The 6,223-nt window shown below is 41.0% G+C and overlaps 1 pseudogene; it reads left to right on the forward strand.

Annotated features, from left to right (window-relative positions):
- Positions 1 to 3,963: 3,963 nt before the first annotated feature.
- On the forward strand, positions 3,964 to 6,215 carry LOC123175707 (uncharacterized; annotated as a pseudogene).
- The last annotated feature ends 8 nt before the right edge of the window (positions 6,216 to 6,223 follow it).

Below are 6,223 nucleotides of genomic sequence, written 5' to 3' on the forward strand. Positions count from 1 at the left end.
AGAAATCTATTTATATATATGCATAACTTGTATAATTTGTAGTATCATAAAATACCAGCAAACAAAAAAAATTAAATGGAAAATAAAACCAACCCCCCCCCCAAACATTTAGTACCGTTGGTGTTATCAACCGGTATTAATGTCCTACACGCACCCGGGCCTGACTCGTGCCACGTGGTGGCACTTTAGCGCCGGTTCATGACGAACCGGTACTAAAGAGGGGGGGACCTTTAGTCCCCACTCTTCGGCACTAAAGGCCGTTACGAACCGGCGCTAAAGCCCGGTTCTGCACTAGTGGGTGTTGTGTGCCGCCTCTGCTCAATCACAGTTGTTTGTCCCTCAGCAACCGGTGGCAGCCACAAGTAAAAGTGCTTCATTATTTTGTTTTTCTGCGGGCGACAGGTGCTTCTTGACCACCGTCTTCTTTTTCTGTGCAAATAAGATGCATATACAAATACAATGCGATACCCCTTCAGCCTGCACCCATTGCAATAGCCAAACAGAAGAAATTTTGAAATTATAAACTGTGCATTTGCGATATCACTGATAAATATAGCCAAACATTGAGATATTGATGACATGAGAGGTCTAGACCCAGATTTCCTCTATTTTTTCATACCATTGCTATGTATTGGGAGTTCTTGATTCAGATTTCAGGGTTCCACGTTTTCTGTTTCACAGAAGTGAAGTCACGATTCCAGCTGTAGAAATGGCATTTCTCGGAACACCATAAGCATGAAGATCTATCATGCCATTGTAATGCAAATGATCATGTCAATATGATTATGGTGACCCACCACCACACAATGCATATACATCCTTTGTTGGATGGGTGAAACAATCCATATTCCACTCTTCTGATTCTGAGATATTCGAGTAAACCAATATGAAAGGCACATTCGGCGTTTAACGAATTTCTGAGCCGATAGAGAGTGCTTTGTCCATAATAGCAACCCCAATCGCTGGCTGCTGTCCCACATTGGCATGCAAGAATCCATGAACATCTATCTGAGTTCATGGGGAATTGAGGCTTCCGAGGGCACCAGGCGATCGCGCTCCAAATTTCTGAACCACGCCGGGAAGTTTTCTCTTTCGTGATCTGTCACTCGCTTGCCGACCGTCGAGTTGTCAGTTCATCCGCTGCCATATGCGGCATGTCCCTCTCCCGCCATTGATGGACATGACACATGACCGGAGTGTCGTATATGAGCAGCGAGTCATTCGAGAATCCGACACTGTGTGATGACAGGTTGGAGGCCGGGAGATGGTAGATACACGAAGAACTAGTGCACTGGAGCTTTGCCGGCGAACCGGTGAAGACGATGAAGAGGGTTTGGGGAGTAGTTCGTTACCAGAATGCTTCATGAAAAAAGAACTTGCAATTTAGAAAAAAATTAGGCCACTCGTGGACAGCGCTGCTAGGCAAAGCCGTCATCTTACTTAGTGCATCGCCTGGGTCTATTTTTGTAGAGTTGTAGTTTGATTGAACCACTTCAATCTGATGTAGTCGTATTGCTTGTTCTGCTTTGAGCAATCCAAACAAATACACCAAGTGTCACCAAATATCATGGATAATATTGCTATACCACTTATGCTAAAGTATGCGACCAAAATTTTGATATTTTCGCTCTTTATGAGGTTGATTTTTTGTTCACTTCAGTTACTATAATGATATCAGAATAAGACATCTGCAGTTAACTTGTTGGTATTTAAAAAAACAAGACCGTCCAGGACTACCCCTTGGAATCATATTTTTATAGAAGAAGCTGTGAGCAAACTTTTCATGGTACGCTTAATATTACTCTGGTTTGCTTCCAGAAAACAATGTTCGCATTCGTCCAGTGTGTGTGGTATTAACAATTAATACCCCTTGGAAATTTACTGTATTAAACATTGATTCTCCGTGCCCTTATGACTAATGTTTTTTCCTCTGCTATGCAGGGTAAGGCCTCCTTTGGTTTGATGGAATTTTGTAGGATTCTTTAAAGCTCTTTGGTTTGTAGGAATGAAATCCTATGCCTATGGAGGAATTCTTCCTATCCTCCAAATTTCATAGGAAAATAAACATTAGCCTAGACTCAATGAAAAAAATCCTATGATGTGAATCAAAGGACATCCCTTTTCCTATTCCTACTCATAGGATTTGAGATGCATGTCATCTCATTTCCTATGACTTTCCTATTTCTATGATTTTCCTACCCTATGAACCAAAGGAGGCCTAACTCTGCTCCAGATACACTGTAGACGTCAAATATGATTATGCTGCAATTTCAATTACATCTGAAAAACAGTAGATTTATGTGTTTCTTACGCGTACTTGCAAAGTTAAATAGCATCAATCTGGATATCGGGAGCCCCAACGAGCACAGTTGTGTGTTATTGGCTGCTCATCAACGATCATTTATGTGAATGGTCCTGTTCAAAAATAGTACTAGTCTACACAAACGAAAACATTTATCAGTGGACTCATCAACTCTTTCTTGGTCTAGTTTTTTCGAATGTCCAACAGTGTATAACTCGTCCCGCGCCTCGAACCAGAGCTGTTAAGTCCACAAACGTTTGTGTTGAGAGTACCAGTTGATGTGTCACCTTTGAATCGGACAACATTTATCTTGTGTTCCTTCACTATCGACAATAGTAAAAACAGTATTTCTGCGAAACAGAACAAGCATGATGCTCTACCATGCATTTGTAATGCAAATGATCATGGCAATATGATGACCTCTTTGGTAGCATGGGAATCGACACTATATATGCAAGTGGAAGTTTCTTCACCACCCACACAACGCATATATGGTGGTCCTTTGTTGGTGGAACAATCCATAATCCACATTCTTACATTTCTGAGATATTGGAGTAAACCAATACAAAGAGCATATTTTGTTTCGCGAATTTGTGGACAGATACCGAGTGTGTGTTAGGTCTAGTATAAAGATGACTAAAGCCAGCCCTTGGGTGTTGTGCGTGATATTTGGGGGAATCAATGGTATATTCACTACAGAGTACCGCGGTTGCATATAGAGGGGCCGAGCCATACAACTGAAGGCTAAGGGCGCTGGGGTCAGTGTTGAGATCGTGCAGGTAGTGGGACGAGGCCGAGTCTTCAGTCTGGAGCCCTTTGGCAACTAAGCACTAGTAAGAACATGTAGCACTTGAACTTCACCTAATGCTACTTTTTGAAGGACAAAATGTATGCCCATCTGTATGTAAAGCTTAGCCATTTGTCTACTCAATCAAAATTATTTGAATTTCAGCGTGGGTGGTTCCTGTTCCCAATAAGGCTTTGGCATTGAAGCTTGCACGCTCTCACAGTCTTCTATCCGTAGATCGAAAAAATTGTTCGAATTACAATTTAGAAAAATCAAGTGCACACTGCACACATAAATGAAATAAAAAAAAGCCTCTTAGGCTCCTGGTCTTGCGAGTTCTGTGGAGAGAGGTGGTGGGCCAGTGAAGCGTAGGTTTCGCTGAATTACGCTCCCTTTAAATGTTTTTTTTCCAGTCAGTACTAAGGAAAAGCTTCTGATTTGTCAGCATTATGTTTGCTGCTTGGCCACTCTACATACTAGATGAATGTTACAGTAGGTATGAATGATGGTACAGATCTTGTAAACGCGAGGGCTTGGCCATTCTACATACTCTACCTCTATAAAACATGAGAAAGCAATACAATTAACAGGTGCCCACGGGCACCTACCTGTAGCCATAACACGACGAGTCTCTTGTGTCCTCGGGTTCGTGGTGTGTTTCGGCGAGAGATTGAGCGATCAAGCCGGTTACTTGATCTGGCTAGCCTCAAAGCTATCTAGACGCAAAGATCGATCCAGCTGCCTGCCTAGCTGCTTAATTAGGATCGTACGTGTGCAACTCGCCGAAAGCCAGCAGCTTTCTACGTGTAGTGTACTTGCGTCATTGCGTGCGCTCCTTCAGAAAGAGGGAAACTGGGGAGTGAGTGAACTGTAGGTTTGGCTCAATTACTTACTCATGGATACCTAATACGTTGAGCGTGCTATCAAACACCACCTTCCTATTTGTCGGTCTCGCGTGGCTCATCCTTTGCCACTACACAAACTACTTCAGGCTATGGTGCAGACTCGATGCTCTTACCAATTTGGTTCATATTCCGACTCAAATTGAGATTTGTAGCACTCTGATGTTGATCCTGCTGGCAGCTCAGAGGGGGAGCGCTTGAGTTGGACACTGCTTTGCTGGTGTCACTTCTGGCGTGTTGGTTCATCCTACTACCATCTCTACGCGAACGATGCCACCTTTGTTTGGGACAAATTGCCTGTGAGTCTTTCCTAGATCTTCTGTGCCATGGATCTAACATTCAGCATCGTGATATTTACATCATCATCTCCTCTAATGTATAGCCCCTAGCTTGGTGCCATGACATGTAGACACTGTATAATCCCCAGTCCCTAGGAGTTGCTCCTTCTTTCTTGATTTTAAATATTTCAAGCGCTAACATATGGGCTTGTTTGTCTAGATGACGTTGCTTTCACGTCTATCGTGGCCATTTTCAACATTAAAAGGGTTGATGATAGGTCAGGAACAAAGTCCCTTGCACCCCTTGTTATTGCTGGTGCACTGAGCATCATGTACTGGAGGCACGATCTTTTGATTGTTTATCTGTCCTTCTGTCAGGAATATTTTCTTCCTTGAACTTAACTGTCTACTCTGTTGTGTAGTTTCTTTGATGATCTTCGGCCATATGCGGTAATCCAGTTCATGCCATGCATTGTAATACCTGTGATGACTATAGTTATTCCACCAATGTATACACATTCAAGCTACTGGTTGTGGGCAGTGTTAGAATATAGTTTGGGTTTAAAGATAGAGATAAGGAGTAGATCAAATAGGTTTAAACCATGTATTACTCATCTTGTACTCCAAACCTCTATGCCCTCGTGTATTCTATATATACCCCATATGAGGGTCAGATCAATACAACACAACAACATACAAAACACAAATATTCTAGTCATCCTACAATTTTTTACAGGCAGCAGGTTAGTGTTATTCTCGTTTAATATCACCATGGTGTATGCAGTTCCATTATTTGTGTATATAGCTATATGTGAGTCGCATTAATGTACTGGTTTATTTCATAGTCGATTTTCTCACAGCATAGAAACTGGTGATACCTTTTTCTTTTGGCAATCTGTACTCATGATGCTTGGTTATAAACCATAGTTACCTTGAAATTCATAGAAAACTCACCAAAAGTTTTACTGTTCCCCTTCTTAAATTTTATTCTCTCAATATCATTGACCGGTGCCAAGATGATTCTGTTTCCCCAGTCATGTCTGATGTTATCTAAAAATTTATCAACCAGTCAACGTCCAATTAATATAAATCTATCTGAACTTCTCCTTCTCGGTTGTTGATGAAATTGCTACAAGAATGAGTTATGCAGAAGCATTTATTTAAGTGCAGTTTAAAGAATAGGTCATTGCCGAATTATTTTGTCTCAGCGCAATTTTTCATGAGGGTTGCTAAGCGTCAAGTTATATTGTCTGGATACTTTTGTTCTGATTTTTCAAATTGATTTCAGGATTTTACCTTCTTGCCAAAGTAGAAGAGGCTGCAGACAAACCTATATATAGGTGAACACATGACATTGTTAGTGGATATACTCTTAAGCATCTATGTGCTGCGATGCTACCTGTTTTCTTTACTCTTATGTTGGCAAAGAGGACAATTGAACCTGACAGGTATACATCAGCTTACTCAATGCGTCGCTTGAGTCAATTTTTGTATAGTTTCAGTTCGATTGAACCACTTTAATCCAATGTTTGTATTGTTCACTCTGCTTTGAGCATACAAATACACCAAGTGTTACCAAATATCAATAATATTGCCATTCCACTGCTTTACCAAAATTTTGATGTTTTCGCTCTTTATGAGGTTGGTTTTTGTTCACTTTGGTTACTAGGATGATACCAGAATAAGACATCTGCAAATAAATTGTTGGTGTTTATAACATGAACCAAAACTTGCACGGGTAGTTCTTAGCAAACTTTTCATGATGCGCTTTTGTTTATTCAAACTACATAATAGTACTCTGGTTTGCTTCCAGAAACCAATGTTCGCATTCATCATGTGTATGTAGTTTTGACAACAACTTCACCACATTGAATAGGCCTTGGATCTATGTATCCATGTGACTAATGTTTTTTCCTCTGTCATGCAGGGTAACCTTACTCAAGATGTGGAAGAT

Source organism: Triticum aestivum, unplaced genomic scaffold (genome assembly GCF_018294505.1).
Source record: "Triticum aestivum cultivar Chinese Spring unplaced genomic scaffold, IWGSC CS RefSeq v2.1 scaffold27508, whole genome shotgun sequence".
NCBI lineage: Eukaryota > Viridiplantae > Streptophyta > Magnoliopsida > Poales > Poaceae > Triticum > Triticum aestivum.